Raw genomic sequence first — 14,144 nt, 5'->3', positions numbered from 1 at the left:
GCCATTACGAGGAAGTGAGCCCGCCACTGAGTGGATACTGAAATTAGCAATAAACGCTTGTCTCCCCATTTCACATACGATTCAGCCTGAGAAGAATAAGACAGATAGACTTTCTGTGGTAGGGCAACCACTGCGAATTCCTTCACAATGCGAGAGTATCTGGGCTTTGTGGAATATACAGGCTTCACTCCTCTTTCAGGAAATTCAGTACACACATTATCCCCAAATAGAGAAATTAAGGACACATTGTTCATGTGACAAGGAATTTCATTATAAAAATATTCCAATGACAAGTTACTTATTTCCAAATTTAAAAAAACAAAAACACTCTGATTTGTATCCATCTATTAAGGAATGCAGATTTTGTAGAAAGAATGATACTCCTAGATTTTCATGAGGTCATGCATACGATCAAAATATAGATTATACCATGAATATATATTCCTTTACTTTTAATTGTGCACAGTGACAAAACTTCTATTTTTCAAGGGTTGAATACTTAGCCAACGCAAATTAGACCTGAATGTTATTTACAAATTTTTTTGAATAAGAAATCTAATATATTCTCTCCTCCAATCCTAAATGCCATCAAAATCTTGAGCCAACAACTGAATCAATTTCCAGAGGTGGATAATATTTTTCTGTACATAAAATATGAGATTCAGCAAAGAATTATTTCATTCATTTATTCACTTGGCCATCATATGTCATTAGGCATCTTGAATAACTACGTTAGGTGCTAAGAATACAACTTTGCCTTAAGAAGATTTCCGTGATCAGAATTTTGAAATGGCTTGGTGGAAAGCATAAGTCAGAAAGATCCCTCTGGCAGCAGGATGATGGGTGGACCAGAAAGTAGAAGCAGAGATGCCGACTGGAAGACAACGTCAGTAACCCAGGAAATCAGTCATGATGCCTTTAATTGGAGTAATGTCGGTGAGTTTACAGAGAAATGGGTTGGCTCAAGAGATAGCATGAATCTGGAATTAAAGCTTGTGGCTGTATTTTGGAAGTGAAGGAAGATAATATTCCAAATTCAGGATGTCTTCGGAGTTAAGGACGGCCTGGGCAAGAGAGTGGACAGTGATGTAAGTCTTTAAGGAGGGAACACAGAAAGACAAGTAGGTTTGAGAGGAGTAGAAATGGTGAGTTCAGTTTAAGACATGCTGAGTTTTAGATGCCTAGGAATAGAATGGGATATTAAAGATCCTCAGTCCAATGCAATAAGCAGCTTCATCTTCCATCTGAGAGAACCAAAAGTCAAAAAAGGTGAACTCACTTCCCAAGACACACAAATAATTATGAAATTAAGTGAAGAACAACACTCTAGTGATCTGATTTCCATCCATTCTTCCTCACCAGTACAGAGGTCTCCAGCTGGAGCCCTTGAGCTTTGTCCAACACACAGACATGGTTTCTTAAAGCCACATACTATTTTTTAATAGACTCAACATTTTAAAAATAGGTTGTTCTATAGAAAGAAAATATCTATGTGTCTTGAAAAATTAGAGCACCTGGCACTGTCCTTTCCTATGGTAACAATCAGCAAGCCAGGAAGCACGCATGGATTGCCAGTGTCTTCTCCAGAAACTTCCATTAAGCGACACATACCCCTGGTCCCTGCCAGCCTTTGTGCACAGCTTTTTCAAGTCTACCTGATGCTGACTTACATTTGCTTTTTCTTGTCATCTTACATTATGTATTTCTTATGTAGACATAATATACAACAGAAGATTATTGTTCTGGGAATCTATACAGTGGAAACTTTCAAAAATAGAGTGATTTTAAAGGAATTTTAAGAACTATTTGTATCCAATTTTTAAAAGAGTGGAAAAATTGAATTAAAATATGCTATGATATGAATGGTAATTGACCCTGGGTCAATTGACCATGGGCTGAAAATAACCCACTAGTGATGGACCAGTGGCCCAATCCATGTGTGATGGCTAATTTTTTGCCAACTTGACTGGGCCACAGGGTACCCAGATATCTGATTTAACATTATTTTGGGGTGTGTCTGTGCGGGTGAAGAGATTAGCATTTGAATCTGTAAACTGAGTAAAGAAGAGCATCCTCACCAACATGGGTGGCCGTCATCCAGCTCATTGAGGGCCTGAATAGAACAAAAAGATGGAGGAAGATTGAATCGTCTCTCTCTACCTGACTGCTCGAGGTGAGACATCAGTCTTCTCCTGCCCTTGGATCAGGATTTAGACCATCACTGCTCCTAGTCCTCAGGCCTTCAGACTTGGACTGAAACTACACCGCCGCTCTCCTGGGTCTCCAGCTTGCAGACGGCAAATCATGAGGGTTCTCAGCCTCCGTAATCATGGGAGCCAATTCCTTGTAGTAAATCTCATTTCTATATACAGAAAGTAGATACACAGGGTACATGTAAGTATGTGTATCTTACTGATTCTGTTCCTCTGAAGAACCCTGACTAATGCACCACACGACACAGACAAGGCGAGAGGGGTCCTGCCTCGGCTTCATGCTTCATGCAGGCTGGGCTGCCCAGGGAGCAGGAGACGCTCGCTGTGAACACACCCCTCCAGGCCACACCCCGACTCAGAGCATCGGTGCACACCAGGACGTAGAGCTCTAGTTCTCCCCTGAAGAAGACAACGAGCTCCCCAGATTTAAGATACTGCGCTCAGTGAGCCCTGCATCCTGAGATCTGTGCCTCAGCAGGTCACCTCCTCCAATCTCATATCTCAGCCCACAGGCTGATCAACCTCCCCAAGCAAATCTCGAAGGAAAAAGACTCATCACATTTCACTGTCAACTCATCCCATCATTAGATACGTAACCCAAGAGCACATTAGGGGCATCAGAGGAAAAATGTCTGCCTGAACCTTGAACTCCTTCCTAAGTGCCCTCTAGTGGACTCCAGCTGGGCTGGATCGCACCTTCACTTCCTCAGTCTGCTCTTTGCATGGAATTGAAGCCCAATGATCACACATGCTCCTCAGAGTCAGGCAGGCAGAGATGAGAGAATGGGTTTTGAAATCAGACAAAGCTGGTATCAATGATAAGCTCTACAACTTTCTAGCTCTGTGATTTGGGGAGAGTTCTTTCATCTCTTTGAACCTCAGACTGCTTGTCTGAATCCTTTAATGTTAATAAAAAGCTACAACATTCCTGACACCTGGAATACAACCAAGATGGCTGAAGCTGCAGCAGCCAAATTGAGACCCTGAGGTGACAACTGTGAGGATAAAGGAAATATAAAGATAGGAAAGCCCTTGATCCAGGAAGACGTTGCGCAACAGCTGCCCCAGTCACATATCATCCACCTCTGACTTCCTGCCATGGAGAAAAACCACCTTGCCTCTTGATGCCACCGCTACTGGGTGTTACTTGCAGCTGAACACTTTCTCAACCAGCACAATAAGAGCTATACTTCAGGACGGTTATGAGGGTTAGAAACAAACTGTTTAAATTGTCTTGTGTCTTTAGCAAGTATATTATCATAAATTTTAGTATTTTGTTAAAATTAACAAGTAAAATTCCACTTGTGACCTTTGATGATTTCCAGTAAAAACAGCAGTTTCATTAGTAGTCAGTTATGGCTACAGTTTGTGTTCCCTTATGTCATTTCTCCCCAAATAGCTATAAAGGGTCCAAAAATTTGAGTGGATATACTTACTATGGGCAACCTGCACGCCAAGAAATGATGAGAAGAATGCAAAAGTTAGTGATCTCACAAAATCATCTAAGGAGATCATATGGGATACTCAAGAAAGGATTTCAGAGGAAATTGTGATATATGATATAATAATAGTCATATAGTGTAGACCTATGGTGTCTAGTGGTTAAGATCCGGCGCCCTCACCACCACGGCTCAGACTTGTTTCCAGGTCAGGGAGCCACACCGCCCGTCTGTCGGTTGTCACACTGTGGGGGCTGCATGTTGCTGTGATGCTGAAAGCTCTGCCGCTGGGATTCCCAATGCTGGCAGGTCTCCCATGGTGGACAGGTGTCAGTGGAGCTTCCAGGCTAGACAGACTAGGAAGAAGGACCTGGCCACCCACTTCCAAAAAGAGCGGCCATGAAAACCCTATGAACAGCAGCGGAGCACTGTCTGATACAGGGCCGGAAGGTGAGAGGATGGCACAGAAAGACCAAGCAGGGTTCTGCTCTGCTGTCCACACGGCCCTGGGAGTCAGAATCCACTCTACAGCACTAACAACAACGCAGAGACCTATGTTCACAAGTCAAACGTAAAATTAAGCTTATTAGCTCATAGGCGTATCTTGCCCCCGAAACACAATCATAAGAAGCAAACACTTTTCAAATTAAACGTAAAAAACAAAGACAAAAACAATTGCTATGAAAATGAAGATGAAATTTACAATCCTAAAAAGCTCATAAAGACTATTAATTTATCTTGTTGATTTTATCACATCTATTAATATAATATTAAACAACTGTGGAAATTCTGCAAATGTTAGAAATCTTAACAATGTTAAGACAATAACATCACAAATACAAAAAGCAGAGGGGAGAGGTGGGAATTTGGCAAGAACTGTGAGACTGCTCATTCTCTCATCGTTCACAGCCAGAAGCCGATAACATCTAAAATTAAAACATAGAGTTAAAAATATAATAATTCTGATCCCTTATTGAATGTTTCATAATATTTTTCTTAGCCTTAGAATAATATTTTAGGATATTAAGCAGTGCTTTTGGCTCTCATTTCTCTTTTCATCTATGTTATTTGGTTGTTTTTATAATGTGTATTATTATTTATATAAAAACAGTAAAGTCATTAAAATTTTTAAATAGGAAATTAACACTTCTGTATTAGTCAGGATTCTCCAGAGAAACAGAACCAATAGGAGTTTTATATATACATATGTAAATATATATATAAATATAAATATATATATAAAGAGATTTACTATAAGGAATCGACTTATAAGACTATGGAAGCTGAGAAGTCCCAGATCTGTAGCTGACAAGGTGTTGACCCAGGAGAGCCGATGGTGTAAGTTCCATTCAGATTCCAACCCTGAAGTCAGGAGAAAACTGATGTCCCAATTCACGCCATCAGGCAGAGAGGACGACGTCTCCCTTTCTCCACATTTTTGTCCTATTCAGGCCCTCAACTGGTTGGACGAGGACCACCCACGCTGGGGAGGGCCATCTGCTTTGCTCAGTCCACAGATTCTGATGTTAATCTCATCCAGAAACACCCTCACAGACACATGCAGAAATAATGTTTAACCAAATACCTGGGCACCCTGTGGCCAGTCAGGTTGAACGTAAAATTCACCACCACCACTTCAAAAACAACACCCCTCTCAGCCATGCATTTTAGCAAATGACAAAGGAGGGTGGCCTTGAGGCTGCCCTCACAAGGAGGACTCCACCCAGATGCAGGGAGGAGCGTCAGGAGGAAGTCCTGGCTCTTCAGGAAATGCCAAGCATTCCACTTGCTATCAGAACTAGAATCTGTCCCCATCATTTTCCTCGTCAAGGCGTCCTTTCCTTGGTATTAACTGGAACTCTGCTTTCTAAGGACCAGGGCAGTCGGTGTCTTTATCTTTAATTGAGTTTAGGAGCTCGAAGGGGAGCCAGTCTCCATGTTAAGACTGGATTGTCTGGGAATCATCTCTCACCTCTCTGTCTCAGCCTAACAGGTCCATGCCCCCAGGAAGCTGCACTCACCCTGACCTAGGAAAACAAGGACCACGACCTAACCCAGACTCTCAGCCCGTCTCATCGGGCCATCGCAATAATCTTGACTGGTTCTCCTCCCCCTGTCTCTCCTGCTCTATGGTGGGACAAGGTTGCCTGCATCACTTCATGGACTTTCCCCACCAAACCCCTGCAGTGGGTCCCTACCACCACCACCAAGAGCTAAACAAAGCCCAAAGCCGGGGTGTTCGCGGCCCAGTGGGATCGGATCTCATTCCACCTCTCAGCCTCCTGCCCCACACACCCCTTCTCGAGACCCGCCCTTCAGTCCAGGGGCCACATAGCTGTCATCCAGGGGTGCCATGTAGGTTCTTTCCGCCGTGCCTTTGCTTGACCTGGATGCCCCTTCCCTCAATTTTCCCCTTATTGAAACTATTCTCATGTCCCAGAGATGAGCTCAGTGGTGGCCCCCTTGGAATCCCGTTTTCCCAATCAGCATGGACCACTCTTTCCCTACACCATCAAATCTCTTCCCCAGACTCCATCTACTGTGGCGCCCTCAGGCCTTGGCTTCAGTGGTTTCTTTCCCTCACATGTCCACGACTCCTGAAGGTCCGGGGCAGCGGCTCATTTGTCCGCGAACATCACAACAGTTCCTGACACAGAGTAGGTACTCAAATAATTTTGATTTGCTGAATTCAATTCTCAAGGGAAGAATTTTTTTCTGGTATATATCAGCATGTGTATAAAGTATCCAAAAATCTGGATTGTATCCTTATTCCTGTCATTTTAAAATCACAAGATTTTAGACATAGCATTTACCAGTTTATTTTTACGGTAAATATAAAGAGGAATGCTCCTGTCAATACAGTTCATAATATGAGAAAAAATCAATTGGATTTAGCATAATAACCTTCAAATCCTCAGAACTCCGTAATAAAGCAGTATCCACGAAGTCAGAGGATGATGTGCGATTCCTTTTTACTCTAACAAAATCATAAATTCCCTGATTTGGGGGTGTAGGCAAGGTGGAGACGAGCCGTCTAGGCCTCCTGCCTCCTGCGCCACCATCTGACTGTGGACGGGAACAAAGCTGGCCTGCTCTCAGAGGGAGAGCCTGCTCCGCGGAGGCTCGCGAGGCCCCTTCCGCTTCACTGTGCCGAGAGGGAGCGAGCTCTAATTGCAGCCGTATCAATCAGAGGCATTTCAGATTGCAGCACAACCTTCACTGGCTGAAGTTAATTAGAACGCTGACATTTCCCGGACTGTCAGCTAAATGAGTGCTTAGGAAGATGTGCATATACGTCCAATGGGTAAATACAGGCTGTCAGACTCCTCCACGAAATACACCCCGGCCCTCTCTGGTTCTGTCACCGAATACTACCAATAAGTGACTCAGAACCTCCAGATATACAAACACGGGCCTGGGATGTCCTGGGAAGTACCTAGCATTCCATTTGGAATGCGGTCAACTGGTAGACTCATGTATACCATATTAAACCATGCTTTTGGACGGTCATATTCTTTGCAATTCAATGAAAACGTGTTCTAATTCTCATTCACATGCACACTTTAAACCCAATAACCATAATATGTAAGTTAAGAAGTTACTACGTTAACATTCTTTCCTCTTGGTTAGACTCCCATCCCTGAAGTTCTGGAGCCGTTTGACACCCCTTGTAGCCGCACCATGAGAAGAGAGGAAGAAACTTATGCAGAGGTACACAAATGCCGACAGACGAGGTTTAAATATTATAGCCAGCACTTCCAAGTTAGAAACGAGGACCTAACGCCAGACTCCTCCTAGTTTTTCAACCTCTCACAGCAAAGCACTTGAAAAGGAAACTTTCACAACAAATGAGAACCAAATAATGAAAGCAATAAATGCCTTGTACTGTAGAAGAAGAAAACTAAAACCACAGTTTACAAAGTCTCTAGAAGAACGTAGAAAACCAAACGCATTTCGCTGCCAGTAAGAATCACCCCTCAGAGTTTGAAAGAGCCGTTAAAAGACACGTGAGCAACTACAACCACCAGAGAAACGTGCGCATTTCACCGCGGGCAGTCCCGTGCAGCCTCAGTTACGACCCACAGCTGCGCGGCCCACAGCCGTTGAACAGGCACACTGGGCCCCGCGTGGAGCTCTGGCAGGCCACCGCACCCTGCCTCAGGGCTTACTGGCCTCCCTGGAGGGTCCAAGGAGCGGTGAAGGTGGAAGACGGAGAGGAGCACACACCTGAGGATGAGGAAGACAGTTCAGAACGGGGAGGGGCGGGGAGCAGCATGGGAAAGAAGCACGTTCTAAGCAGACCAAACTGTACCTGTGTGGGCGTCTGGGAAAAGGGTCCGCAGCTCCTGGGAGAGCCCCAGAGCCGAGGTCACCAGGCGGGAGGGGCGAGGAGGCTCCAGGGGTGAGCGCAGTCCACGGCTTTAATGGGCATGTAAACTGCATAAGTAGCCTGTTCTGAAAAACGAAAAAAAAGGTCGTTGTTTGCCCCAGACTCCTCCTTTCTTTTCTCTCCTTTAAGATCAAATTTCTTTAAGAAATATATAAAGATGCACCTCCTGTCTCTGTTTTCACTTATTCATTCATTATTCAATACAGAGGGAGGAAGGAGAGAAAGAATGAAAAAGAAAGGCAGACCAGGGAAAGAAAGGGAGGGGGGCAGACAGACCAGCGCAGAGCAGACCAGGACCCACGTTCCCTCCCGCAAGCCGCAAGCTGAGCTCGGAGTGGCCGTCAGCCCATCACAAAAAGCCTGGACCCGGAAACAGGAAATACAGGGGCCTGGCCACCTACTGGACCTCTATCCCCGCTACTGCCCAGCCCCATCCTTTCCCCAGATGTTAACAGGTGTTTTTCTAGAGAGGTTAATATTCAGATCAGTTTCAAAAGTGCTGAATTAAACAAGTTGAATAGGGTATTTAGTCTCTCATCCTTACAACAGGAATACCGTGGAGGGAGTGTCCTGTGCGGCTTTCCCGAATGCCTTTGACTGTGGAATCCTCTGTTGTCGGGTCACTCTTGGAGCAGTGTTCTGTGGAACATTTTAGAAAACACTGGTGCCTGTGCAGTTGATCATCGAATGGCCCAGCCACCTTGTAGCGTTCGCCGTGTTTCCACGGGTGCTAGGACTACTTACAAATTAGAGCATCAGCCAAGACCATTTTTCACCCGTTTACGTCCCTCAGAGCACCTGGCCCAGCCCTGCGGTCCAAGTGCTGGGTCAAGACGCTGAGCAACTGCGCACCCGACGGAACCGTTGAAGCAGCGGCAGGCTGCTCTCCTCCAAAGGGCATGTATCCGCCCGTCTAGGTGGGGTCACCATGGCCTCGAGGGCAGTGACATGTCCGAATGGTGAATTATCCAGCCGAGGCCCTGCAGATGTAGGGGAATCTTCCTTTGCTGCACTGGGACAGTGACCACACGTTGACAGCAGAGGGGGCAGCCAAGCCATCGGGGAAATGTGAACGTACATGCAGCCACTTTGACCTTACTGTGACTTCGAGCACATCAAACCATCTTCAAGATCTAGACAAAATGGCAGAACAAGAACTCACATAATGGCGACTCTAGAATTGGACCATGTCAAATTTGGCCCTCCTGAGAGGACAACTTAGAATGTCTTCCCATTACCAAATCCCTCACTACCTCTTCAAAGGCACATTGGTTCAGAGTTCATCCGGGTGACTTTGATTCAGTCGCTGGCTTCTCCTCCTATCACCCCTCCAGCTCACCCCTCCACTCATCATGCCCCCACGTTCTTTCTCTATGACTCCATTTCACAGATCCTTCTGCGATCAAATGAAAGAGAGCAAGGCTCCCCGTCACCAACATCGCGTTCCAGATGAGAAAGCGCCCAAGAGACTCGCCTCATGCCTGCGGCTGCTGGAGCCTTCCTTCCCTCTGTCCGCTTCTCACCAGCAGCTCCACCAACTGTTGCCAATGTTAACTCTGCGATTTCACCCGGTTTGACCCATTCCTCTAGAAATCCAAGTTTCAAATCTAAATGCCCACAGGATCTCCCTAGCTCTTTTATGCCCATTCACCAACCACCATGAGGAGAATTACCTTCACTGACCGCGGCAGGAATCAGAAGGACAGAGAAGAACAGCGTCCGTTGTGTGGGCTAACTCAGCCCATTTGAGAAATCATCCCAGTTCTTAGCCCTGATCTTATTTCTCTGGGGGGTGAGCTGCTTTCTCCTTGCCTGAATCTCTGGGCAAATGCTAATGCATTTGTATCCGATTAAGGATAGGATTTACTTTTCTGTCAGAGATAAAAGCTTAAGTCTCCAAACCTCGTACCTGAAGGTGTTCTGTCCTCAATTTCCCATAAGCTCTTTCAACTGAAACCCATCATTCAACAACCTCTCTGCAAAAAGAAGTCTTCAGACTTCTGTTAAATTTAAAGGGCTGAGAACATAAATTTATATCTTCTCTCTCCTGTGACCTCACCTCCAAAAAGTTAAAGGAATAAAGAGGTATAAATCCTCAGAGGCAAATGGGAAAGGGAAATATTAGCAGACAAGCAATTTCAGCTGATGTCAGACAGGCAGGTGGCATGAAGAAAAGTGGTTCAGCACAGGGAACAGCCGCAGAACAACGCGCTTGCAGAGAAGGACACCAGTGAGAGCCAGCTCTCGCTGCAGATACTTCGAGGGGTCAAGACTCAAAAAGGACACTGACACTCCAAACCCAAGTGACAACCAGGAGCTTGGTTGGAAATTCAAATGCCAGCACCTTCTCCCAAAGCAGCTATTTGATATTGACCACTGTCCTGGAGACTAGATCCTCATGTTCTGCAGAATCTGAATGGGAGATGCATGGCATAAAGAAGCTGTGGTGTGTACAAGGTAGGGGGTGCAGTGTGCAGAGCTGACACTGGAGAGCTGATAGTCTGCAGGTAGAAGGGCTAGACACCTGGACCCCCCCCCCCACTTTACCCCCAGGTAGATGATCACACCTTCCCCTCTGGAGAAAATTAAGAGGCTCAGGAGAAAAGAAAATCTCCACCTATTGATATCGAGCAGTCTCCTCAGGAAATTACCAGCCACTAACATTCAGCCTCTCACGATGTGATAACTACTCCCCCAGCCAGGGACACAGAGAGCTCCCACGATATCCATGACGTGATGACCCACCCCCCATGCACATGCAGAGCTCCCAGGATAGCAGTAGGTAGGTAGGTGGGTAGATAGATGCATGGATAGATAGATGATACATAATAGTTGATGGATGGATGGATAGATACATACGTACACACATACATGTACAGATGATAGATACATAGATGATGGAGAGAGGAGAGATGATAGATAGATAGATAGATAAAGACATGGCATACCAGACTGTAAGAAAAGTCTCTAACACAAAAGACAGAAAAAATAAAAAGCATAAGGTAGGTGACACAATGTAGAGAGCAGAAGAGAACCTCAAAAACGTCTTAAGTGTTATTACTAAATATTTCACACATAAAACAAGGTTAGGAATGCTTGGGAACAGGGAAAAAAATCTTAGAAATTAAAACTGATAGCAAAAATTGAAAATTTAATACATGGTTGAAAGATAAAATTGAATAAATCTTTTAGAAAGTAAGACAAAAAGACAAGAAGAAGGAATCATGTGAGATCATGTTAGAGACATAAGCAATTAATCCAGGAGATCTAATATCTGGTCAAAAGATTTCCAGAAAAGGAGACAGAGAAATCAAGTGGAAGTTATTAGTGGAAAAATTAATTCAAGAAAATTTCCTGTATTTAAAAAATCTAAATCATGAGACAGAAGAGAACAGCTGAGTGCCCAGTGCAAGAATCAGGAAGCATCTACAATGAAATCAATCAATTAATAATTAATTAATTAAACCTCAGAACATCAGAGATCAAGAAAATAAATTTTTAGAGAATTCCCGAGAAAGTGGGGGAGGTGGATGGAGTACCTCTGTCGAATCCAAAGGAATGAGAATCTGAGTGAGATGAGATTTCTTAACAACAATTCTGGATTAAAAATGCAAAGATAGTTTATACTTTTTAAAAGCAAATACTTAAAAATTCTAAAGGAATTCTCTCCCTACGCAAGCTTCCAGCCCAGTGTGCCAGCTGGTCACAGATATTTTGAGATCTAGAAGAAGGCAAAAAGTTGACCTTCCATGTACCATTTCTCTGGAAACTGCTGGAGAGTGAGATCCAGCAAAATGAGGGCATCAATCAGGAAAGAGCGCCAGGAAATCGATCCAGTGCAGAAGAGCAGGGAAGAGAAGTGCCAGGATCACAGAAAAAGGCACGAAAGACAAGGGCTCTCGAACAGTCAGCTGGAGAGCGAGAGGCCTCAGGAATTTGACGCTGGCTCGTCCAGAAAGAAGCAAGGGGTCTTTGCTTAGAAAATTAAACAAGGGGGGCTGGCCCCGTGGCCGAGTGGTTAAGTTCGCGCGCTCTGCTGCAGGCGGCCCAGTGTTTCGTTGGTTCGAATCCTGGGCGCGGACATGGCACTGCTCATCAGACCACGCTGAGGCAGCGTCCCACATGCCACAACTAGAAGGACCCACAACGAAGAATATACAACTATGTACCGGGGGGCTTTGGGGAGAAAAAGGAAAAATAAAATCTTAAAAAAAAAAAAAAAAGAAAATTAAACAAGGGGGAGATGATGCCACCATTAAGTCAAGGGAAACAAACTCTATAAGAAAATAAACATAATCATGGTGTGCTACTTGGTTCTGCAGAGAGCAATATTTATACAGTTAAATAATATGGAAAATTATACAATGAAGCATCTGGAAAAAATAAGGATATTCATTTGAAAAATTACAAGTAGAAAAAATAATGCATTAACTCAAGATAAAAAAACAAGATGTAATCATAGTGTAAGTCTTGGTTCCACAAAGAACAATATTTATACAGTTTAATGCTGTAAACACTGCTTACTGATTTAACTAAATATAGTGACATAATAATATTGGAAAGAAGGGAACTGGGAAGGGGAGGTAAGGCAGAGCTAACCCTTACACACACGTAAGAGGGGGTCAGTAAACAACGTCTAAATGATGAGTTGACTATGGCGGTATCAGCAGACCGTCCAGGAACACGAGCCATCTCCTGGAGGAGCTGGAAGTAGACCTTTCTGGGAGCAGAGCTGGCGGAGGGGAGGTTGGGACCAAGGTCATTATCCTCACAGTGTCTTGGATTTTTCAAACTGGTGCATGTATTATTTTGACTAAACGTTAAATTTAAAAAGAGAGAAGCCAGAGAGAGTTGGAATGCCTCTCGGCCCCACGCCCTCTTACCCTAGAGCCACTATCGAGGCCGAGAGGCGGGCTCTGCATTTGCGGGCACCTCTCCAGTCTACAGGGTGCTCTTAGGCAATTCTCACAACGACCCAGGGAGGTAGACATTACTTCCTTATTTACAGAAAAGACCACGAGCCCAGAATGCAGTAACGACGTGTCCACATGTCCATATGTATAACCCACTATACGTATGTCCATATGAATAGTATATAACATCTGACATAACACACAACACGTTACACGGCAGAGCAAGATGATGTGCCCACCCAGCTCCACGCCACCTGCCTGAGGCGGAAACTCTGCAATCTGCTCCACCAGAACCAAAGTATCGGGCTAGGAAACATTTGGCTTTTCCAAAACACGGGTGCTAAGAACATTTCTCACATTCTAATTGTTTGGACGGACCGTATTTCTTGCCTCTGGGCCTTAACCCTTTTCCCAGAAATAGGGCGCTTCCGAATTCACCCTCTGCAACTGCCGCTTCCATGAGGCCACAGTCAAATCACAGCCAAAGGGGAAGAGGGAAGTGTCTCCTGCGCCAAAGGCCACTCCAGTGACTGCCCCAGCACGGTGTCACGGGGCCCTTCTCCTCCCTCCGCAGACACACTCACTGCCTGTCACAGGCTGGTGCCACCTCCCGCTTTCCCAGGCTCTGCACCGTCTCCAGCCTTCCCAGGGTCAACACAGTTAAAGACACTTCCTGCTCCCCAAACCATCTTCATTATTATCCAACATTGCAGCCCGGTGTCTTCACTCCAGTCCCAAGTGACCATAAATGCGTGTCCAGGTTGTGGCCGTTTTGTGCCTGAAAACTCTGCCTCCCGTCGCTGTGCTTAGAAGGCATTGTTCCCAATTTGGCGAAAAAGCAAACACAGACAGAGCCAATGATCAGCAGGGATTCGGTGTCCTCTGCGGGGAGATGCAGCCTCGTAAAAGCCACAGCAAGCAATTAATGGCAGCCAGGGTCTTTAGAAATTTCTCATAGCTCCAGCACACTCGAGTGACTGCATTGGAAAATCGGTCATTCCATGGGGATTAATGAGCAATTTCCTGTCAGAGTGCAAGGTGCACACTTGAAGGAAAGAATGACAAAAGGAACTCAATTCCCAATGGATTTGACTTAACAATCCTTTTCTTTCTGCATATTGAGAAGGAAATTTGGGGATATCATCACCTGCCAAGAAGAACACTCTGATTTATTTTCTCCCCAAGTATG

The sequence above is a fragment of the Equus asinus genome, chromosome 6 (genome assembly GCF_041296235.1).
Source record: "Equus asinus isolate D_3611 breed Donkey chromosome 6, EquAss-T2T_v2, whole genome shotgun sequence".
Taxonomy (NCBI): domain Eukaryota; kingdom Metazoa; phylum Chordata; class Mammalia; order Perissodactyla; family Equidae; genus Equus; species Equus asinus.
This window is presented reverse-complemented; position numbering follows the sequence as displayed.